The following is a 25667-nucleotide window of genomic DNA, read 5'->3' on the forward strand; positions in this document are numbered from 1 at the left end:
TCCAATTTTTTTTATTTTTGAAGAAAGGGCCTCAATTTGGGCTTGTAAAGAAGTGCTTTCATCAACCTTATGGGCGCCTGGGGCAATAGATTTATTGCCTCGGGGGGTGTGCCACTGAAAATTGGTTTGAGCAATTTCCTCAATTTGGTTATATATTTCATGCGGGCGACGATTACCTAAAAGTCCCCCGAAGCTAGAGTCAAGTGTCTGCCTTGTGTGTGGCAACAACCCATTATAGAAAGTGGATACTTGTTGCCATATCGCAAGGCCGTGATGTGGACACTTTCGCAATAGCTCCTTGAACCTTTCCCAAGTTTCATATAAGGATTCCCCGTCCTCTTGTGAATATGTATTAATTTCAGTCATTAATTTAGCCGTTTTAGCGGGAGGGAAATACTTATATAGAAATTTTTGGGCTAGTTCATCCCAGGTGTTTACCGATCCAGGTGGGAGGGCGTTGAGCCAAGCTTTTGCTCGGTCTTTTAGTGAGAAAGGAAACATTCGAAGGCGGATGGCGTCATTTGATGCTCCATTGATCCGAAAGGTATCACATATTTCTAAGAAATTAGTAATATGTAGATGGGGATCCTCGTCCGCAAGCCCATGGAAGGTTGCGGAGTTTTGGAACATTTGTATCAAATGCGGCCGAAGTTCGAAGTTATTGGCTTCAACATTCGGTGCATTGATAGCGGCGCCTAGGTTACCTACGGTGGGTCGTAGATAATCCATGAGGGTACGTTGGTCCGCCATTGGAAGTGGATTCCCCGAAACTTTCTCTTGGTTCTTGGCTTTTAGTCTTTTTCTGAGAAAGCGTTCGGGTTCTTCTAGAGGTTCTTTGATGTCCTTATTAGAACTGGAGCTCATACACTACGTAGGGGTGGCGTCTGGTTCCAAGTCCTGCAATAAAAACAGAAAAGAATGCTGGTCAGAAGATTCACCACGGCCCCGTGCTCAGTGAACACGGCCCGTGGTCGGAGTTACAGTGATTGTTTTCCAGATCCCAGTTACTGGAGAGTTGGACACGGCCCCGTGTTGCACCGACACGGCCACGTGGTCAGCCTTCTGTAACTTGGAAAACTAAAAACTGCCAGTAACAACGCTGGGCACGGCCCGTGTCCGACCAGGCACGGCCCGTGCTGAGCTCTGCAAAAGCTAAGAAACTAAGAAAATCCTAAAAAATTAAAAAGAAAAATAAAAATATGATTAGGCCGTTGATTCCTAACTTTCTTAAAATCCTTGTGTCCCCGGCAACGGCGCCAAAAACTTGATGTGCGTAAAGTGTGTTATAATTTAGATGTATATTTAAGCCCTTTTTACACTTTTAGCCAAGTTTTAAATTTATAAAACACGATATTTACTAACACTAAACACACATATGGGCAAGTGCACCCATCGTGGACGTAGTATAGTGTTGGTAAGATACCGAGGTCATCCAAGGACACAAGAGCTTTTAGTACCGGTTTATCCTCAACGTCTAATCAAATCAAAATGTTAGAAAAGGTTTTTTTAAACTAAGAAAATAAAAACTAACTAAATGCTGAAAAATAAAATAAAAATAAAAACAGATAGACAAGATGAATCACTTGGATCCGACTCGTGTATTAGTATAACCTTTGATTATTTTTGCACTTTTGCACTTGTTTAAGAGATTATCCTAGTTATTGTAGTAGGCCCCTCTTTTGAAGGCGACGTTACCCTCAACCCAGTAGTTTGAGTCAGCAAGGATACAATCCTAAAGGGTTGGATTATTGGAAGATAATAAATTAAGTTATTAATGCAAATTATGGTAGGCCCCGCTTTTGGCGGTGACGTTACCCTCGACTAAGTAGTCTGAGTCAGCAGGGATACAGTCCTAAATAGCCGGGTTATAGTATTAATAGTAGTTAACTTATGAGGGGGTCAAAGAGTTTGGATCCCCGCCATCCAATACCTATGGGCATTGAAGGAGATCCTACTAAATTTGACCCAGGTCCCTTGCAGGACCTCTAAACGCTGAACAAGGGCAAGACCCTTACCAAACCGTTCCCTTAACCCCCGACCAGGTAGCCAACATACCTCCATATAGACCGTGGAGATATGAATGGTGAAAATCTTTTATTATATATAAACAGTAAAATAATGCCAAGACACCACGGACAAACGATAAGGAAAGATCACTTTCAACATAAGCAACTAGTTATTAAAGTCATTAATACAAAACCAAATAAAAAGTGCAAAAGATTAAAAATAAAAAGTATTATACTAAACACTTGTCTTCACCAAGTGATGTAAGAGACTTAGGCAAACATGGCCTTGATTGTCAAGAACTCTTACGATCAATCTTGGATCCCGAGACGACTCACACACTATATGATGGACAATGGATGATGGTGGTGGATGATGGTGTTATGGTGGTGGTGGGTGGTGGATGAAGTGTGAGAGAGGTGGTGTGCCAAGGGATGAGTTGCAATGAAACCAAGCACTCCTATTTATAGGCTGAACAGAAGGCTGGGCACGGCCCCGTGTCCGCTAGACACGCCCCCGTGCCTGTCTGACACTCTCTCTCCTCATTAATTGTAATTCGCAATTACAATTAATGCGCCTGCTGTACTTTCGCCACGCCCCCGTGTTCACTGGACACGGCCCCGTGGTGGGCAATAGAAGCTTCTATAGGTTTGTCTTTTCTGCTGCTTCTTGGGCACGGCCCCGTGCTGGCTGAGCACGGGGCGTGTTCAGTCTTCTGCCTTCTCTATTTTGCTTGGGAGGATGCTGTTGAGGGGTCGGGCAATCCACTTATGTTCCTTTTCTTGTATTTATGTTAGATTTAGCTGTCTTTTTGCTTCTTTTGTGAATTTGAGCTCATTTAATCCTGAAAATACAAAAGGAAGACAAAAGCACTCTTTTTCCAACATTAGTACTTAAAAGGGGTTAGTTTTATGCCTTATTTGATGTAATTTATATGTTGCATTTTACACACATCAGTCATTCCTCAAATTGTCGCTCAAGTGCACTCTCTCAACAACTCTCGAACCTCGGAAGACTCTAAGACGGAAGCGCCATAATCTCTTTTCCTCTACAAGCACTTCAAAGCTTGTGACCCAATGGAGTTCACGGGTGAAGGAGGTGTGTCCCAACTACTCCAGTGGTTCAATTCTATCGAAGTTACCCTTCGTCAGTGTGGGTGTTCCGATGGTTTTCCTACTACTTGCGCTACCGGGGTATTTCAATCGCGAGCACTCGACTGGTGGACGGCCGAACGTAACAGACATGGGATCTCCGCAGCTTACGCTCTCTCTTGGGATGAGCTGAAAGAACTCATGAAGAAAGAGTACTGCCCTCCCCATGAAGTCAAGAAACTCAAAGACGAATTTTGGAAAATCAAGCAAGTCGAAGGTCACAATACTGGCTACACCGCAAGGTTCAAACAACTTAGCGTAACCTGCCCAAGTCAAGTCAACACTTCAGAAAAAGCCATCACAAAGTATATTCGCGGCTTTCCTGAGTGTGTGGGCGATTTTGTTGAAGCTGCAAGACCCGCTACCATCGAAGAAACCTACCGCTTAGCCGCAGAAATCAACGACAAACGAGTCTTGGACGGATCTTTCTCCAAGAATCCTGTCAAACAAGCTCATCAAGCAATCGTCATCGATTCTTCTGACGAGTCCTCCGACGATTCTACCAACGATTCTTCAAGTAAGTCCTCGGACGAATCCTCCGATGACAACGCACCGCTTCAGGAAGCTCAGTCCAGCCGCAAACGAAAGACCATGAGCCCGAACTCTTCAACAACTGGATTGTCGCAACCAGAACCTCTCCGAGCCATCCAGTTCACTCGAAGCGCGCCTACGACGGAACTCATCCCCTATGTCTCACGTGTACGTATCATCACCCGCCAGAAGCTAACTGCTGCTATTGCGCAAATTGCAACTGGTGGTCATCTTACCCAACAGTGCCGCACGGGGCCGCAGACTTGAGGAATTTCAGCAACAATCGCAGTCTCCGCACGAGCCCTCCACAACAACATTAGTTATGCTTCCAATGTTGTAATGACACGATTCTCACCGTTAATTTCTTTTGTATGTTGAACTTGTTCTATTTCTCGACGCAATGTGGACTCTATTTATCCCTCGCTCCCCCCCGCACTCGCGCACGAACTATATACTAGCACTATATACTATATAATGTGTTTTACCCCTACTATGAGTTCTTGAAGTTAGTTGCGATAAACGTGCAAGGGATAACTTAATCACGGGTGCACACGGGATTATGTTGGTCAGTGCACGGAGATCGTAATGAGTTTCAATGATGCCATAACGTTAAAAGCATGGTTAAGCGTGGTGGATACGCCGCTCGTACTTCCTATATATAAGCGTCTTAACCACGTCAACATAGTACGACACCAATTCACGGGGCAGAGGCGTGTGGTTAAAGCATGGTGGATACGCCACTGGTACTTCCTATATATAAGTGCTTCGCCATGCCAACCAATGTCTTGTGAAGAAAGTGCCATACAAGTTGACCATTATTAGACCCAGTATACTATTTAATTCTATTTTCGACACACTACACTACATCACAAGGCGTAACAATCTCAATCGCAACTCAAAGCGTGTAATCGCTAGACTTTTCGTAAGTCAACACGTTCGCAATCACATTATCGCTAGAATCTATCTCGCAATCTCAATCGCTTATAGTGTGTTCTCTCAATCGCTTATTATGTGGATCGCTATCGCTTATTGTGTGTATCGCAATATCGCTTGCCGTGCATCGCTCTATAGCTCGTCGCCTATCGCTATCGTTATCGGTTACCATTATCTGTGCTGTCTGTGTTAAGTTAGCACACATAACCTCGCTTCACGGGACGAAACTCATATGGTTAAAGCATGGTGGATACGCCGCTGGTACTTCCTATATATAAGTGTTTTAGCCATATCAGCAGACTTTCGTGGAAAAAGGCCATGTGGGGTCTAATGTTAGTTAATTTTTGTGGTGTTGATTAATCTAATCGAATCGCATTAATTACGCATATCTCCATCGCTTGCAACGCAACAATCATCGCTTATCGCTCGATGGTTGTCGCTATCGCTCGTCGCTTACCGCTTAACGCTTAACGCTTTACACTTATCGCTTATCGTTTTTCGCTTGTCGCCGCTGCCTTCGCTTATTATGTCGGTTTTGTGCTATCGATTATCGCGTACCGCTTATCGCACTCGCTCGTGTCACTAAACTGAGTTCGAAAAAGACTTCATCACTCGGTTCGCCTTTTTAAGACTTGATCCAACCCTTCCTCATTTGGATCGAGTCATCGCAAACTTGTCTGTACTATGTTGACACGTTTGACACCGCCTCACGAGACGGAAGCCATATGGTTAAAACGTGGTGGATACTCCGCTGGTACTTCCTATATATAAGCGTTTTAGTCATATTGTCGAACTTTCGTAGAAAAGTGCCATGCAGGGTCGACCTTAAAAATTAAATTTTTGGTATTACTATTAAAAAGCTTTGTTTACCTAAAGTTTAAACCGACCTTTTTGTTACAAAACTTTCTCTAAAATTTGATCAAAATCTTTGCACAAAACGAGACTTTCTTGTAACGATGGTGTAACGACCGACTCAAGTTACTGCCGTGTGACGAGGAAATTTCGTAAAACGAGTTTTTTTAAACATCCTAAAATCTTTTAACAGCCTAGTAAAACCCCACTCATAGCGCTGGTGTGAACATCAAAACAGTTCAACGCCGCACTGTGGGAAGATTTTTCATAAACAAGTTTCTTCAACCTTTTTCGAATTAACCAACTTTTTGAGAATTCAATCAAAACACTTTTTGATCGCTTATCGTGTGTTGCCATCTTTTGTTATACGAATCGCCTTACTCGCTGCCATCGCTGGTCATTGCAATGCTCTCACTCGTCGAATTTCAAATGATCGCTCGCTCGCTTACTTCTGACACTTTTAATCGCTACTCCCACTCGCATCGATCCTCGCAACCCTTCTTGTGGATTAATTTCGGGACAGAATTTCCTAAAGCAGGGGAGACTGTAACAACCCGCACGTTCGTGCGTTGTTACTACTCGATATACTCGTTACGCCTACCACCAGAGATTCGGATCATAATGTAGCTATATCGCATACATCGCTATTTCACAGTATTTTCGCACATTACGCATACTTTATCGCTATAACACATCGCATCACACACCTATTCTACCCTCCTCGATGGCCGTGATGCGTCACAGAGTAATGCATATTCGAAACGAAACCCGATTATTGTATCGTAACTTTGAAATATGGATATTTATACGACCCTGATGTGCGTTAGGTGTAATATAATTTAGGTATACATTTTAAGCCCTTTTTACACTTTTTAGCCAAGTTTTAAATTTATAAAACACGATATTTACTAACACTAAACACACATATGGGCAAGTGCACCCATCGTGGACGTAGTATAGTGTTGGTAAGATACCGAGGTCGTCCAAGGACACAAGAGCTTTTAGTACCGGTTTATCCTCAACGTCTAATCAAATCAAAATATTAGAAAAAAGGTTTTAAACAAAGAAAATAAAACTAACTAAAATGCTGAAAAATAAAATAAAAATAAAAATAGATAGACAAGATGAATCACTTGGATCCGACTCGTGTGTAGTGTAACCTTTGATTATTTTCGCACTTTTGCACTTGTTTAAGAGATTATCTTAGTTATTTTAGTAGGCCCCTCTTTTGAAGGCGACGTTACCCTCAACCCAGTAGTTTGAGTCAGCAAGGATACAATCCTAAAGGGTCGGATTATTGAAAGATAATGAATTAAGTTATTAATGCATAATGTGGTAGGCCCCTCTTTTGAAGGCGACGTTACCCTCAGCTAAGTAGTCTGAGTCAACAGGGATACAGTCCTAAGTAGCTGGGTTAAAGTTTTAATAGTAGTTTAACTTATGAGGGGATCAAAGAGTTTAGACCCCCGCCATCCAATACCTTTTGGGTATTGAAGGAGGTCCTACTAAATTTGACCCAGGTCCTTTGCAGGATCTATACACTGAACAATGGCAAGACTCTTACCAAACCGTTCCCTTAACCCCCGACCAGGTAGCCAACATACCTCCATATAGACCGTGGAGATATGAATGGTGAAAATCTTTTATTTTATATAGACAGTAAAATAATGCCAAGACACCACATACAAACGATAAGGAAGAATCACCTTCAACATAAGAAACTAGTAATGAAAGTCATTAATACAAAACCAATTAAAAAGTGCAAAAGATTAAAAATCAAAAGTATTACACTAAACACTTGTCTTCACCAAGTGATGTAAGAGACTTAGGTAAACATGGCCTTTGATTGTCAAGAACTATTACGATCAATCTTGGATCCCGAGACGACTCACACACTCTATGATGGACAATGGATGATGGTGGTGGATGATGGTGTTATGGTGGTGGTGGGTGGTGGGTAAAGTGTGAGAGAGATGGTGTGCCAAGGGATGAGTTGCAAGAGCTCCAAACACTCCTATTTATAGGCTGAACAGAAGCTCGGGCATGGCCCCGTGTCCGCTGGGCACGGCCCCGTGTCCATCTGACTCTCTCTTCATTAATTGTAATTCGCAATTACAATAAATGCGCCTGCAGGAAGTTGACCACGCCCCCATGTCCGCTGGGCACGGCCCCGTGGTGGGCAACAGAAGCTTCTATGAGTTTGTCTTTTCTGCTGTCACTTGGGCACGACCCCGTGTCCGCTGAGCACGGGGCGTGTTCAGTCTTCTTTGTTTTGCTTGGGAAGATGCTGTCGGGAGATCGGGCATGCCACTTTTGTTCCTTTTCTTGTATTATGTCAGATTTAGCTGTCTTTTTGCTTCTTTTGTTATTTTGAGCTCATTTAATCCTGAAAATACAAAAGGAAGACAAAAGCACACTTTTCCCAACATTAGTACTAAAAAAGGGTTAGTTTTGTGCCACAATTGATGTAATTTATATGTTGCATTTTGTGCACATCAAATACCCCCACACTTGAATCTTTGCTTGTCCTCAAGCAAAACTCTTTTTAATGTGGCTTTATTCACTCCTAAATGGAATGGGTAGAAGAGAAGGTTTTTGGGCTTGTCATAGAGTGTCGGGATTTCCAAGACTATTTAGGTTTTATTTTTATTTATTTACCATCCTATTCATCATGATTTATTAAAAACGCTTCTTATGATAAATTACTTATTAGGGCATAACATACCTCTTTTAAAATTCTATTTATATACAAGTTCACATACCTCACGGGGAATCACTCAACACTCGGCCGAAGGTGTATTTTTAGTGAATCACTCGAGAGCGGCATGGAACTTACTCCTACCATAAGCTTGCCAAGCAATCAATCCTCCTCCTTTTTAACTATATGCCTTTGTAAATATCAAGAGGACATTTTGGGTGAAGGGTTAGGCTTGGGCTAAAAGTGGGTGGTTGGGTTAGTGGTTAGTAAAAGGGCGAAAAGCGTAACAAACGTCGGTTTTTGAAAGACTTTTTATTTTTCACATTTTTATTTTATTTTGATGAACCACTTGTTTCAAACAAAGTTATTTTTGATGAACTTGTTTGTTTGTTTGGTTTCATCAATATATATATATATATATATATATATATATATATATATATATATATATATATATATATATATATAGAGGCCGGTTATCATACAAATACCCTAATCGTACATTATGTACGCTATAACCACAACCGTCCGATCTTCAATCCATCAAACGCGGGCAAAACTAATTTATATCATTAAATTAATCAAATTAATATACATAAAACTAACCGCGAAGGATAAAATCGATAATTTCTCTATCAAAATCTCGGCAATTTGGTTCGGTACCTTCTTCTTCTCCAACCGACTCTTCTGCAAATTCAATATCAAACATGGGGAATTGGTTTACAACATGCGATGTTGATATTTTTTTTACAGCATGGGATTTTGGTATTAAAAAATAACATGCGAACATTATTTTTTTTGCAACACATGCGATTCCCATTTCTGCAAATTCAATATCAAACATGGGTATATTTTATGTCCTTGTCAAAAAATAATGCCATGCGAAATTAGTGCCATCCACATGCGAAATTAGGCCATCCACATGCGAATTAATGCCATGCATTTTTGTCCACATGCGAAATTAGTGCCATCCTTTGTATGTCCATTCACATGCAAAATTAAATTCCCATTCACATGCGATATATCCATGCGAAATTATTGCATAAATGCGAAATTAATGCATTGCACATGCGAATCATAATATGTGGCCATTTGTCTGTTTGTTTGTTCATTCAAAAAATTAACATCCCATGCACATGCGAATCATTTTGTCTTTTTGCGAAATTAATATGTGGCCTCACATATATAATTAAAAATCATCACAATCATTACAATCAAAAAGTATGACTTTGTAAATTTTAAAAGTATACATTAGCGGTTGTCATTTTTTGCGATTAGAGTTTTAATAGATTGTTGTTTTCTATGGATCTACAGAGCAGCATCGGATGAAACCCAGATGTTTATTTTGAATATGTTGAATTCGCCAGTGATTATGGCGAGTTCACTGGTGAGGAGAGAGTTACGATTGAATGAATTGCCTGTTTTGCCCTTAGCTATGAAACCTAAATCAGGGACACGTGTTTTGATCCTGTAGTCGCATACGTAATGTACGATAAGGTAATTTGTACCATACTCTTTACCTATATATATATATATATATATTAACTAGGAAGAGTCATTAGAAAACCGAACGTTGTTACTAAAAGAAAGGGTTAAAAATAAAAAGGTTTAGGTGGGTAAAAAGGGTGATTGTTTTGGGTTGAGAAATGAAAAGGTTTAGGCTCAAAGGGGTTAACTAGGGGGATTTTGGGTAGGTGGTAAAAAAATTGAAAAATAATGGTGTAGAAAGAAAAAGGGTTAGTCCTAATGCCTCCATCATTTACTTACTCGGGTTTAAGTTGGTAAGGACCGGGAATGTATTGTTGTGGCAAGTTCTAGAGTCGTACGAACCAAGCGGCTATTCACACAAGAAACGAAAATGAGCATTTAGTGTAAAGATATGTATTTGTATGCTCGATAAAGGCTCAAAACTCACTTTTGTGGGAAAGGGTTTTTTATGTGATCAAGTATATATAATCAAATTTTAACTAAGTTTGTCATGCCTTTTCATAATTTTCTTATGTTGGTTCTTTTTATCACGACGCTATCGGTTGTAAATTTGTAAAAATATAACCTTGTTAGAACTTGAATTTCCAACTTAAACTTAGACAAGTAAAAAAAAATGAAATTTTTTTTTGAAAAAAATTTGGGGTGATTAGCGGTTCCAATAGAGTTTTGTGTAAGGCTTGTTATTAGGACTTGCAAGATTCAAGGTTTTAGCATCCCCCCACACTTAAATTACACATTGTCCTCAATGTGTCCCAAAAATAAGTTTTTAGGTTGATTGAATGTGTAAAATGGTGTTAAAAGCAAAATTTTATGTTACTGGCATCCTGGACACGGCCCCGTGGTGACCGGGCACGGCCCCGTGTTCAGGTCCCAGCGACAAAAATTAAAGAAAAGAAGCAGAAGCCTGGACACGGGGGCGTGTTCAGTGAACACGGCCCGTGCCCAGTTACCTGAATTGGGCAATTTTCTGCAGAGTGTGCAGGACGGGGCCGTGTCGGGCGGACACGGCCCGTGCTGAGCTTACTATAATGAAGAAATTCTTGTCGGATGGCCCTGTTTTCGTGCATGGGGCGATGTTTCTCGTTTCCCTTGTTATTCTTCACCATCATGAGTGTGTTTCATTTATTACAACATCATCCAAACCTTAAAACCATCATTTCATTAAAAACCGTCATAGAGAGAATTACATAGTCCTAAAATGCTAGTAAGTTAGATAAGTAAGCACAAGAAGCTTAAACCAAGGATTTCTAGCCTACAAGTTATTCTAATTAGCAAAACTTCCGAGAAAATAGTAGTCTCGGTTGGATGCGGCTTCATAGAACTCCTTCCTCCGGGTATGGACTCCTCATATGTCGGCGAGCCACTCCTCTATCTCCCTCGGGAGGAGGAAGGAGGGCTCGTTAGCGTCGGTTTGAGGAGGTGCAATTTCCACCGGGACTGCTTGTAGATTTTCAAGAGGAGGCTCCGCTGGAATGTCACCCCATCCGGTAGGGTTGTTGATTCCAAGTGCTAGGTTCCAATCCTCTTGAGGGAGGACGGGTTCCATGGGAGGTGTTACAAGAATATTTAACCTCTGGTGCAAGAGGTTAATCTCTTGAAAACTATTTTCCAGCCCCACCGTAAGATAATTTATAAGGTCTATTAGGACCTCCTCTACCGAAGTCATCTCATCGAGAGCTTTCCGTAGCGCCATGACGTAGTGTACAAGGGTAGCTTCAATGGAAGGCCTTCTTCCACTTCTACTGTTTCTTGAATGCACGGACGATGTTTCACTGTTTTCACTTGACATTCTACGAAAATAAACCGAAAACAGCTTATTTTAATGAAACAGTACCTTGGACACGGCCCCGTGTTCACCTTTCTGCAGAATTTTGAAACAAGGAATCTTGAAGTTTTAAGTTACTTTTCTAACTTGTGAAGCCTTTTTGAACAATAGTAACTTAAAACAATGTTACACAACTTATTTTTAACAAGATTCTTTGAACAAAACTCAATAATCCTTGCCATAAAGCTTGAAATCTCAAGCTTTAATGGAGGTTTTTGGAGAAAGATGAAGAAGAAGGAAATGGATAAAAGAGGAAAGGACAAGATGGTTGTTGGAACCTTCTTATAGAACATACCTAGGATGGTAGGAGAGAAGATCCCTTCAAATCTCTGTCCCTTGATGGTCCAAATGTGCAGGATTCTTGGCTGCATTTATAGAAAAAGACAGCATGCTGGACACGGCCCCGTGTCGGCTGGACACGGCCCCGTGTGCAGGCAGGATCCTGACACAGTTTGTCCGTATTCTGACGTAAGGTCAGAAAGGAATCTTTTGGTGGACACGGGGGCGTGTTGGCTGGGCACGGCACCGTGTCGAAAGGCTGATTATGAAGTTTGTCTATTTTCAAGGAACTTATCCGGATCGGGTGGTTCCTTACTGGATGGAACAACCCCAAAGTGCCTAAGATACCTTAATTGATCTAGATTAAGACGAGAACGCAAAAGGTTGTCGGTGAGGGTGATTCCTATGCTAAATTTAGGTGGACAAGTCCAACCCTTTTCCGGGCTCTTGTTAAAGAAGGTGTATGCCGAATCGCTCAGGTTTATGTATGCATCGAACGAAGTCGATGGGGAGTCCTTCACGGCACAATCAGCACAGGGACGACTTTCATCCAAGTCTTCGCTAGATTTGAAGGTATTATCGGGAGCAGCGAGGTTGTTTGAATGCGACCCCAACACTTCTTCTTGGTAATCGTCTTGAGATGAATTAAGGAAATCCATCTTAAGTTCTTTTAACCAATTAAGAACTAGATCTTCTAGTTGAAATAGTTCATCAAGAAGCATTTCTCCTAGAATATCTGGTTGGGCGCCTTCGAGGGAGAGATCAGGATTATTTTTACTTTCGCCCCTCTTAAGGCTACAGGCAAACGATGGGTCTATATAGTGGGGCTTATAATTTAGAAAATAACATTCTAATTCTTTATGATTGCCTCCACATAATTGACACCACATACCATAAGAGTGCCGAAAGTAAAAAAGATCATTATCACTCATTTTTGTGTCAGAAATTACCAACCTTCGGGATCTTACGGTTCTGTTTTCAGTAACTGGATCTTGGGCAAGGGGGCGTGTTGAGTGAGCACGGCCCCGTGTTCAGCTTACTGTCTGACTTAAAACAAGATTGCCAGTTCCAATGATTAGGCACGGGGGCGTGTTCAGCGGGCACGGCCCGTGCTGAGTTCTGCAGAAGCTGAAAAATTAAGAAAATCCTAAAAAAATAAAAAGAAAATAAAAAAATGATTAGGCCGTTGATTCCTAACTTTCTTAAAATCCTTGTGTCCCCGGCAATGGCGCTAAAAACTTGATGTGCGTTAGGTGTAATATAATTTAGGTATATATTTTAAGCCCTTTTTACACTTTTTAGCCAAGTTTTAAATTTATAAAACATGATATTTACTAACACTAAACACACATATGGGCAAGTGCACCCATCGTGGACGTAGTATAGTGTTGGTAAGATACCGAGGTCGTCCAAGGACACAAGAGCTTTTAGTACCGGTTTATCCTCAACGTCTAATCAAATCAAAATGTTAGAAAAAGGTTTTAAACTAAGAAAATAAAACTAACTAAAATGCTGAAAAATAAAATAAAAATAAAAACAGATAGACAAGATGAATCACTTGGATCCAACTCGTGTGTAGTGTAACCTTTGATTATTTTCGCACTTTTGCACTTGTTTAAGAGATTATCTTAGTTATTTTAGTAGGCCCCTCTTTTGAAGGCGACGTTACCCTCAACCCAGTAGTTTTGAGTCAGCAAGGATACAATCCTAAAGGGTCGGATTATTGAAAGATAATGAATTAAGTTATTAATGCATAATGTGGTAGGCCCCTCTGTTGAAGGCGACGTTACCCTCAGCTAAGTAGTATGAGTCAGCAGGGATACAGTCCTAAGTAGCTGGGTTAAAGTTTTAATAGTAGTTTAACTTATGAGGGGATCAAAGAGTTTGGACCCCCGCCATCCAATACCTTTTGGGTATTGAAGGAGGTCCTACTAAATTTGACCCAGGTCCTTTGCAGGATCTATACACTGAACAATGGCAAGACTCTTACCAAACCGTTCCCTTAACCCCCGACCAGGTAGCCAACATACCTCCATATAGACAGTGGAGATATGAATGGTGAAAATCTTTTATTTTATATAGACAGTAAAATAATGCCAAGACACCATGGACAAACGATAAGGAAGAATCACCTTCAACATAAGAAACTAGTTATTAAAGTCATTAATACAAAACCAATTAAAAAGTGCAAAAGATTAAAAATAAAAAGTATTACACTAAACACTTGTCTTCACCAAGTGATGTAAGAGACTTAGGCAAACATGGTCTTTGATTGTTAAGAACTATTACGATCAATCTTGGATCCCGAGACGACTCACACACTCTGTGATGGACAATTGATGATGGTGGTGGATGATGGTGTTATGGTGGTGGTGGGTGGTGGGTGGTGGGTGAAGTGTGAGAGAGGTGGTGTGCCAAGGGATGAGTTGCAAGAGCTCCAAACACTCCTATTTATAGGCTGAACAGAAGCTCGGGCACGGCCCTGTGTCCGCTAGGCACGGCCCCGTGTCCGCTGGGCACGGCCCCGTGTCCATCTGACTCCCTCTCTTCATTAATTGTAATTCGCAATCACAATAAATGCACCTGCAGGAAGTTGACCACGCCTCCGTGTCCGCTGGGCACGGCGCCGTGGTGGGAAACAGAAGCTTCTATGAGTTTGTCTTCTCTGCTGTCACTTGGGCACGGCCCCGTGTCCGCTGAGCACGGGGCGTGTTCAGTCTTCTGTCTTCTTTGTTTTGCTTGGGAAGATGCTGTCGGGAGGTCGGGCATGCCACTTTTGTTCCTTTTCTTGTATTTATGTCAGATTTAGCTGTCTTTTTGCTTCTTTTGTTATTTTGAGCTTATTTAATCCTGAAAATACAAAAGGAAGACAAAAGCACACTTTTTCCAACATTAGTACTAAAAAGGGTTAGTTGTGTGCCACAATTGATGTAATTTATATGTTGCATTTTGTGCACATCAACCCTATGTGACTAATTATATTAAATATATGGAAGTGGGTGTGAAAAGGTGTGACCAAACTATCGCAACGCTTAACGATCAAAACGGAACATCAAAACACAATTCACCGGAGACCACCGATCGAATGACTGGTTGATCGTATGGCCACCCGATCGGACAGCCACCCGATCGGATTGCCACCCGATCGGATAGCCACCCGATTGGACAAGCCACCCAATCCATGGCACTCCCACACCTTTCTTCTCTTCACCTATAAATAGCCCTTGTCACATCACTGTTCAAGTGATGTGACAGCTCTCACTCGACCAGCACGCTTTGGGGTCATTTTCTCTCGATTTCTCGCGATTCTTGTAAGTTTCTACCTTAAGCCTTGTACTTCTATGATCTACACGCACTTCTTCATCATTTTCTCTTCTAAATCTTAACTTTTAACCGTGAAATCAATGGATTTGAGTGTTCTAGGATGATGTCATCGTGGAGTTCTTATGAACTTCAAGTGTTGGCCTTATTCCACCAAGAACCACTCAGATCTGAAGGATTTCCACAAGATCAAACAACATTTTTTTGCATAGATTTACACATATTCACGGATAAAAGGATTGAAGGATGGTTTTCTAACCTTCTTTCAACTCCTCTACACTTAATGCACTCAAAACCGATAGAATCGGAGCTTGTTCGGATCTTCTACTCGATCTTAGTGAAGCATTGGTTCAAGATCTGAGTTCTATCAAAGAGACTACCGATTTCAGGTTAAACATGAGCAACCGTCTCAAATAGGAGACGGATCGGACTAGGGTGATTCCTGCCCGATCGGGTCACCTGGGTGTTGATAAGGCTCTGTTGTTTGGCACGTTGTCACATCGTCTCGAGAAAACCGTAAAACTTTCAAAATGAATAAGTGTCAAGACGACTTAGGCCGCCGGACAGATTGCCGTCCGATCGAATTGCCACCCGGTCGGATTGCCATCCGATCGGATTGCCACCCGATCGGACAACCGTCCGATTGGCTTGCACTTGGTTCCGCACTTAAACTATATTTCAACTCTTCAAAAGTTTTGAGAGTCGAACGGATTGTCGTCCGATCGGATTGCCGACCGATCGAATGACCATCTGACCATGTGATGTTTTAAACTTCAACACTTAAACGATTTTCAAAATGTTCAATGCATAGTTAGTTCCAGAGGGATTGCCACCCGATCGGATTGTAATCCGATCGAGTGACAAACTGCTGTGAACTTGTTCTCACTAAGTGTCCTACTAAGATCGTCACCTGATCGAGCCGCCGTTCGATCGACCGACCTGAAGGGTAGAGATACTTCTCTGTTTTCGAAATGCTACAACGAAAACTTCAAAAGTCAAACCATCATACACAAACACATCTTCACCAAACAAGGTGACAATCCAATCGAATGGCCATCCGATCGGATGACCATCCAAATGGATTGCCACCCGATCGACTGGCCATCCAATCGGATTGCTATCCGATCGGATTACCATTCGACACTTGGTTCACTCGCCACCGTTTAACGCACTGTTCGACGCTTACGTTATCAATCTGTAATCAGACTAATCTCAGACGCGCTCCCTTCAATCCAACCAAGTTGTGTTTACTTGCTGAACACCGATTGTGAGTATACTCGAACTCTTTTTTATCGCATTTTGGGTGTAACATACGTTCCTATTAAATCAAATTTATCAAAACGAATTATTCAATCAAGCTGTTTATCACTTGCGAATAACTGTTATGCATATTTACACGTGATGCTAGTTACATATGTGTTAGGACTTATACTCGCGAGGTCCCTCCTTAACTAGTATAGTACTATAGCACCCGACGGGGTCTAGTTAGGATGAATAGCAATCACAATCGCAGCTCGAGTGACTTAGCTGGTAGTATCGGTCTTGTATGCATATGTGTTGAGGTATCTCGTTTATGTATTTGGTAATTCGCAGCACTTTTTATCTATTACGTTACTCTATCAAAACTTGTATACTCACCAATACTTTTGTATTGACGTCGTTTTAACGTATGTTGCAGGTTTAGTCGCAATCTACATCAAATCAAGCTAGGAAGTCTAGAAACACGCCTAAAACCTAGGTTGTCGGATTTGTATTGTTTGAGAGAACATGAAAATCCGTGACAGCTTATGTGATTGTACTTGTTTATTAGTATGGGATAATGAACGCATTAAATACTGTCGCAATTTAGTTGTTATGGATTCTCTTAAGCAATCTGATTCGTCTAGTGCCGCGACCCGATGATTCCGCCATCGGTTGGGGTGTGATAGTTACGTCCGTCATTTTTTTATTAGTCAAAATATCATATTGCTGTACGATTTGGTCCTCATATGACCATTTTCCACGTACCATACAGCCAGTTTATCGCTGTATGATTTGGCCCGTTTTGACCACTTACGACCTGTAACATCAGTAGTGTCTTGATAGTGTCAGTGATATTTCCATAGTGGCTACCTTACCTTATCATCAATGAACTTGGCCCAAAACCGAGCCTGTTCCTTCTCGTAAGTGTCCTAAGGCAAAATAAGAACTCCCTAGCTTCCACACTTCATCAATGTAATCAATGATCACAAGAGTCTCGCTTTCCATTGTGTATGAACACCGGTACCCTTTTATAAACTGGATTGTATTTGAGAAGGTCTTGACTGTTGTTGTTGAGATCTTCTTGGATAAACTGGTAGCTGATTCCCTTGAGTTTCAATTGTTATTTCTTGTTCACGCGAACCCACCAAGTAGTTGAATTAGTGATGTTAATATGTTGAAACTTGAAACTTTAATTAGTTGATTTAATGATGTTAATTTGTTGAAACTTGAATTAGATTTAGTGAGTTTGTTGAAACCCGAACCGTCGACCCGACCCAACCCGAACAACTGACCCAAAAATATTTTATGTCCGGTTCTATGGAATTTGCGCATTTAAAAATAGTGAACCCACTGGAAAAAATTCCTGGATCCGGCCACTGAGGACCTGTCACCTGTCTATATTTTTTTAGAAGCTGTTATTACTTTTTATGAAGTGACATGTAGTTTTGAATTTAGAGGGTTTGTGGACTCGGATTAGGGTAGATATTTGACGATAACATGGTTTTTTAGGAAACTGGTTGGTACCCCTGAAAGGTAAGATATAACGTTTAGTTTCAAGATCCTCAGAGTTATGTATGTAGCTAGGCGCGGAATTGCATGGATAATGAAAGTTTTAAAGAGGATTTTGAACTCTCATGGCTTGCATTGCCTGTAAAAGTGCTTTTGCGAATATACGGCAGTTCTTTCAATTGCCTCAAATCATGTCTTTCATTTTTGAAAGACACCTTTTCAAATTGACATATACTTTCTAAGAGAAACGGTTACAAGATGCAATCCAATGCACATGCTCTATGCATATCTTCTAAGATTTGGATAATTAATTCATTCAAAGTTTCTAATTGGCCTGCCATCGAACTCATAGTAAAGAGTAGAACAAACTAATGCACACAAACAAGATCTATTATATATAATAAATGAAAGGTGATTTGGGCCACGTGTCAACACCAGAGAGCCCCTAAATGCCCTTTTTCCCGCCCAACAGTGCCTTCCCCTTCTTATTTTCCTTTATTTACAAACCACTGATTTCATAAACAAGATGGCCCACATTCACTTTTTGAAAGGTCTGCCCACATATACAAAAGGGCAAACCACTGATGAACCACTGCCCATATTCAAAATCTTGGCTCCAGATTTAAAATTCAAAATTCAAACCGTATACATATATAACCTACATGATTCTGCCGGATTTCTTTTATATTTCAACCCAAACCCTAAATATCAGAGCTTCTTCTTCACGCTTCTTCTTGCCTGATTCCAAACCCTAAGTGATCCTTTCCTCCATCAATTCTTCCTTCATCGATTCATCAATATTAATCATAGGTATGTTCTTATTCTTCTTTCTCACACTTATTTATTAATTTTTAACTTTTTTGTCATGTTTTTGTTCAGTAGTTTTCTGAAATGACATGTTTCATATCGAAATAGGTAAGTTTCATATCTTTGATTCGGATTCGAGCTGTTATTTTGTAACGATTTAACGTAACTGATCGATTTTGAAGTTTTTGATGATCTGAACTGCATCGATTTGAGTTTGTGTTTTTGTTTAGGTTTTGCAGGTGGGGGAATCGATTCCTTCCAGAAATCGATGAACCCTAAAATGATCTCCCAAACCCAGGTAAATCTCTACTTTCAGATCTACACAACTATGCTTCATATTTTTGTTATATAAGATCAGTCAATTTTAGGGTTTTAGGGCTTTTTATTTTCGTTTCCATATTCTTTTGTTTTAGGGTGTTTGGGCTTTTTGTCTTCAACACATCTAAGATCAGAAACCACTGCTAGCATTGAGATCTCTGAATAAGCTTTGTCAGTGTCATGATGTTCATTCAACTGTAAAGAATCTCCAAGCTTCATCATGTACTATTTTTTATGTTTTCTTTTCATTAATATGTGTTGTTTCGAGATTGATTGCATTCAGGAGATTTGTAGGCTGTTGATTTCTTTTTATTTTGTTGTGTTTCAAGATTTTATTGATTTGGTTAATTGCACGAGTTTGTATACTTATATTGGGTGCCTACAGTTTATATTATGTATATTAAAATCAGGTTTGAATATGTGGTTTATCTGTGTTTGTTGATGTGTATCTGTTGATGCTCTCGAAAAAACGTAATCAGCTTATTTATACTTGCTATATGTCTGTATGTGTGTTCGTTAATGTGTATTTGTTGAGTGTTGAAGCTGTTAGTGTCTTCTTTTAGATCTGTATGATCATAGTAATATTGAATCTTTGATGGAGCTTATATCACGATCTGGAACAGTTAATTGTTATAGAATAAGAGAGTAGGTGGTCGGATTGATTCTAGAGACGAAAAATAATATCAATGGTTCTGAACTTTCTACTCTACTTGCAATACATTCGTGTTCACGTGCTTACTGATGGGCGTGATGTTTTAGATGGTTCAAGTGTTGTTATGATTCTAGAATGATGCTGGGTTGTGGTCGAATTTCAAACTGCACATTTCTGGTCACCAAGAGCTAACTGTATCAGCTTTTCTTTTAGACCTGCATGGTTTGGCTGCATGCTGGTAATAGGCCTGGATTAAATATTTGGATGGTTCATACTTTAAAGGCCCAGTTCGAGCCCCATGTTCAGATGAAAGGAGGCTGGGTTTGTAGGGGTTTATTGGTAAAAAACAATGTTGGGTTGCCCGGGGTTGGCCATATAATTCTGGCATACCATGTTTGGTTACTAAGTTTTGGCACTCTAAGTTTGGACTCCGTGTTTAGCTTGCTGTATTTGACTCTCTGTATTAATTGGTATGGTTCTCCAATGCTTCGGGTTGGCGTCGAAGTGCATGCTTTTATGGGTTCCCAACGGTTCAGGTTGGTGTCAAAGTGAATATTTTATTTGGGACTCCAATGGGTCATATTGGTGTCAAAGTGATATTGGCTGGACCTCCTGGCCTTGTGCAGCCTCCAGTTGCAGGTAGGCATTTGACTGTTTTCATAACAACATTTTGTCATTCCATGTGTTGGTTTCGTAAAAACGATCACTTATGCTTTCCAGTTGATGTTTTGCTCTTACATGTGTAGCTGCATTTCTGAAGCATCCACGAACACCTCCAGGTGGTCCGGGATTGGAGTATCAAATGGCTGATTCAGAGCACCTAATGAAACGTGCGCGTGTAGGCCCATCTGATGTGGTATGCAATGCTCTTATTGTCTGAGCGGGTTCAATAATTTTTGAACACTCCTAGGGTAATTCTTAAATACCATCTAAGAATCTAATATATAAATGAACATTAATAACACCACTAATTTAACCAACATTATAAGTTTGTACATTTTTGTTGTATCAAATCATTAAAACATGGTACTTTGTATGTACAAAAGCTTGAGTAGTCACTCTTCCCTGCCCGATCAAGATAGAGCAGTGCCATCGGATTTTGAAGAGTACGAGAAGTTGGAAAGATAAACTTATTAACGAAAATTCATCCATGTCAAATATTGCCTTAGAAGCAAGGAGAGAAGTTAATGTTGGAATTACTAATATGTCTAGCATCATTGAACACCTCGACGCAGAGAAACCGATAGGCAAGATTATGATTCTTCATTGAGTAATTTAGTCCAGCCGGTTGCAGATGCAAGAGAAAGTAACCATAGTGATGTTGAGGCAGCTGGTATTAATATTTAACCAATAAAATCTTCTGCTGGCACTTAAGTTGCCACTAAAGGTGAGCGTTATATGTATTATGTCTTTTGTCACATGGTCAGCCATATATTCTTATGATTGTGATTCTTCACCAGATGATGAAAATCCTGCCGTTCTGGACTGTATGGTTTTGAACTGACTATCATGCCTTGGCTGCACAATAATCAGTTCTTAGTGTACATATTTTGTTTTTTACAGCTACTTTTATAATTTTAATTATTGAATGTAAGATGATCATCTTCAAAACGCAAATCCAAACATGCCTTGTGTTCATCTTAGTAGCATCTCTAGAATGCCGCTAGCATCTCAAATTGAGTTGGAGCGATCATATTAACAAAATGGTTCCATAGTTTCAAAAAAAATTAGTAAGTGTTTTGTTTTTTGCTTGACCTGAACTGTTTCCACTAGCTCTAAGGAAAGGAGCTTCTAGAATTGCTTATAAAATCAACTATATATAGCACGAGTGGATATAATTCGAGTACCCTAGCTTGCGTTGTTAATTTATAGTGCAGATTTCTTTGAGCGAGCATGCTAGATCCTTTATCAAATCCATGGAAGAGCTACTGGTGCACATAGTCACCGTCAGGTAACACTGTTCTATTTTGAATCTTTAAAATGGTAAATGTTTTTTTGATAGATGGTAGATGGTATAGTTTAATATATGAGCTTTTGTTTTGTGGTAGTATGATTTACAGCATTTATAATTAACATATGAGCTTATGTTTTGTAGTCATATGATTTATGGTATTTATAATTGACATCTGGCTATTAGGGACACCTTCACTGCTGGTAATGAAGCTTTCGATGGTTTTGCTGCTGACCCAAATGAATTTTTCTGAGAGATGATGCAAGTCCAGCAGTAAGGTTTTTTTATCTCTTATAGTTTGTTGTATAGATTATATATTTGAAACTAATGTAACATGTCAATTTAGTTATAAATTGTATTATGTTTTATTCCAGGTCATGATCATGATGATGCAGTTGTTGGTAACCCCTTGCTGAATTTTTCCAAGTCTAATCGGAAACTTCATACTGCAAATTAAAAAACAAGCCCCCCTTACTGAATTATTTTTACCAGCTAATAACTATAGGAACAAAAACATGATACACATTTTTGTAATGAAACCCAAATCAGATTTGCCACTGCAACAAATCTTCACATCAACAAATGAACTTATCAACTTTAATTCTACACTAAATCTATCCTTTACGGCTCAAGTGGATGAACAATAAACTGTAAATGGCTCGAATACAGTTCAGTGGAGTTAACTTCCGATTCTACGGATGGTGAAATTCAGTTGATTCGTATCAATTTAACACCGGATGTACAAACAATGTTCAATTCTACCCAAAACAAATCTGATCTGTTTATTCGTGAATGAGGATAACTGCAGATTCGGAAAACTTTACAGCAGCGAATAAACCTGCAGATTTGGGTTAAAACAGTGTTTTGAAACCACTTTTCGGTTAAAACAATGTTTGAAACCACTGTTTGGTTAAAACAGTGTTGTTAAACAGTGTTTTGAAACCACTTTTGGATTAATAGTGTTTGAAACCACTGTTGGTTTAAAACAGTGTTTGAAACCACTGTTTTAACCCAAAAGTGGTTTCAAAACACTGTTTTAACCCAACAGTGGTTTCAGACACTGTTAACCCAAAAGTGGTTTCAAAACACTGTTTTAACAACACTGTTTTTACCCAACAGTGGTTTCAAACACTGTTTTAACCCAAAAGTGTTTTAATAACAGTTGTTTGACTTTGGTCAAACAGACTTTTGAACTACTAAGAATCATATTTTTGCAGTCAAACAGTTGTTTGACTTTGGTCAAACAGTGGTTTGACTTTGGTGACTGTGACCTCGGTTTTAACAGCATCCTCACAATTGCACCAAGGTTATCAATTTGAAGATCCATCATGCCACATTGGAAATGCAATTGAGGTGATCGATTAGAACATTACTGGTATGTAAGCTTTTTTATATAATGATTGCGATTTGTGATTGATTTGTTTTTGTTTAGTCTAATAAAGTATCAATTTGTTTTTATTTGGTTTTGGGATTCCGGCTCCCCTGTGTCTCGATCGATACTAGGTTTTTGCCATTGATTGTGATCTGGATCTGAAAACTACCTGATTTTTCTTTATTTTGATGCGTAATATGTCTGAATTGTTAATCCTCATAAACAGTGTGTTTATATAATGATCCTTTATATTCTTTTTATAAAATTTCAAATTATAGATTGATCTAAAAGAATTAAGATATTTATATTTGATTATAGTGAATATGAGAACAAGCTAATCAGATTCAGATTCTCATCTTAATTTGTGTCTCTATCGATACTAGGGGTATTTCTCAGATTTCATGTTATTCAGTTTCATATTTATTCGATCTAGGCCAAAATAATATTATCTTCTTTAAAAAAATGTACGCCATTCCTTCTTAGACTTTTTAAAGTTGTATGTTAGTGTGGTTCTTTGATTTTGGTGTGGACTTTTACTTTTATGTGATTGGTCAATGAGTGTAAAAGTATTTATAAATAAACCATGTGTTGCTTTTTACAGAGGACTCATGGTTAAACATAACAATCTTATCCCAGATGGGCACTTTAAGAAGCATTGGCAGAATATGTCAAGACATGGAGACGCTAATGGTATGTTCTGAACTTTTGGTGGCCCACTTCGTTTTTTATTTATCTTGCTATCGTTACCAATTTACATCTTTTTTTTTCTTCCAAATTTTCTACGGGGAATGAAGAGATTCCTAAAAGTTTGATGGTGGTATGAAGCTTTTTAATGTCTAATTTATAATGCTAGAATTATGTATCATTAAATTAGTTTGAGTTTATCTTTTATACTCCTTTTTCACTTCAGCTACCAACAACTTCACATCTCACGGCTCGCCAATTTGTTGACGAAGATCATACAGCCCAGTTATGCTTTGTGATTGCTATTAAAACACTTTTTACTTAAAACTGGATTGATTGATTCACTAAACCTTTTTTTTTTTGAAAATTTTGTTTTAGAATATAACCTCTTCTTCATAAGAGGAGGACGATTGTAATCCCCTTTTGAATATAGTATTAAAGCAGATGTTTTTTATGCATTTACTATTTTTTGTCCATTGTATTTGGTGGAATGCAGGACAAGAATATAGTATCCGGTAGTTTCGACCTCAACGTGTTAGGTGGACTCCAGGTCAAGAAATGTTGGATATTACATTCTGTGTATTAACTAAAGCTGGTAATGATTCACTATCAAGCACAATAATCAAACTACTGCCACAACCCTAACTTTTAATTTTCTAATTACTTACATTCAGTGATCGTATTCTGACAAATGGCTTCCAGATACAAGTGGCAGCTCCCGAGGCATAAAGGAAGTATTGAGTAGCTGTTTAATGGTGGAAATGGAGAAGCCGGCAATCCAGACAACCACATCAGGCAGCAGAGCGGACTGATTTATGGTCCAACTATGTTAATCCAGCAAGCACGATTATAGCGTGCTATATGCGTTGGTGTTAACTGGAGGCGACGGAGGCGTTGGTGTTGTTGACTGGAGGGATTGGATCTTGAGTTGGGTTTTTCTTAATTATGCAGGCATAGAGGAACGAATTTTGTACTCAATTGTTTTAAGATATACATTTATTTTTTAATACAATGTAATTTACAAACACGAATCATAATCAATCAATAAGTTTATAACTTTTATTACATGTTTATAACCCACGATTAAATTTATGAAAAGTTTATAACTCTTCTGTAGCCATTACATTTAATATGTCACTTTTTGTATGATTTTAATTATGTATTAATCATAAATAGTTTTTAGAGTTAATTACACAAATGGGTCCTGTGGTTTATACCTAATTTCGTCTTTGGGTACTAACTTTTTATTTTAACAGATTTAGGTTCTATTGTTTCAATTTTGTAACACATTTGGGTACTAACACCAAAATTAGTTAATTAATGACTAAAATACCCTTGCATTTTTTTAAGTTTATCAATGTAACACATTTGGGTACTAACACCTAATTTTATTTAAGTTTAAATTAATTTTACAAAATCTATTTATTTTTTTATTTTCATCTTTTTATTATATCTCTTAATTAACATAAAGTCTATTTATTTTTTTATTTTCATATTTTTATTAAATTTATTATTTAACGTAAATCTACTTGTTACACCAGTATTTTTTTAAATAGATTTTTTTAAATAAAATCTACTAGCTATATAGTTTTATGTAAATTAAATTTCTTACTAGTTTTAAATAATGTAAACCTTACTCGTTTTGAATTTTGGATATATATGATTGATAATAATAATAATAATAATAATAATAATAATAATAATAATAATAATAATAATAATAATAATTATCTTTCATGTAAAAAAATTAAGCCATTTTTACCTCTTTTTTGTTCATTTACATTTTATTATTTTAGAAAGATATTTAATTTACATAAATTCTACTAGTTGCACCAGTAAAATCTACTAGCTATACAGTGTTATGTAAATTAAATATCTATTTTACAAAAAGAACGAGTTAAAAAAAGGCTTAAATTTTTTTAGTTTTATCTAAAATACCTAGCTATATAGTTTTATCTAAAATACCTAGCTATATAGTTTTATGTAAATTAAATATCTTTTTAAAATAATAAAATGTAAATGAACAAAAAAAAAAAAAACGAGTTAAAAA

At 38.8% G+C, this 25667-nt stretch overlaps 1 long non-coding RNA gene and 1 other non-coding gene across 2 annotated transcripts; both read left to right on the top strand.

Moving 5' to 3' along the window:
• The first annotated feature begins 265 nt into the window (after positions 1-265).
• LOC118480001 lies at positions 266-372 on the top strand. Its single transcript, XR_004861641.1, has one exon. It is a non-coding gene; the product is annotated as a small nucleolar RNA R71 (small nucleolar RNA).
• Positions 373-18494: 18122 nt separating this feature from the next.
• Positions 18495-19029, top strand: LOC118479790. Its single transcript, XR_004860741.1, has 3 exons — positions 18495-18643; positions 18871-18938; positions 19009-19029. It is a non-coding gene; the product is annotated as an uncharacterized LOC118479790 (long non-coding RNA).
• Positions 19030-25667: the final 6638 nt, after the last annotated feature.

Source organism: Helianthus annuus, chromosome 6, assembly GCF_002127325.2.
Source record: "Helianthus annuus cultivar XRQ/B chromosome 6, HanXRQr2.0-SUNRISE, whole genome shotgun sequence".
Classification (NCBI taxonomy): Eukaryota; Viridiplantae; Streptophyta; class Magnoliopsida; order Asterales; family Asteraceae; genus Helianthus; species Helianthus annuus.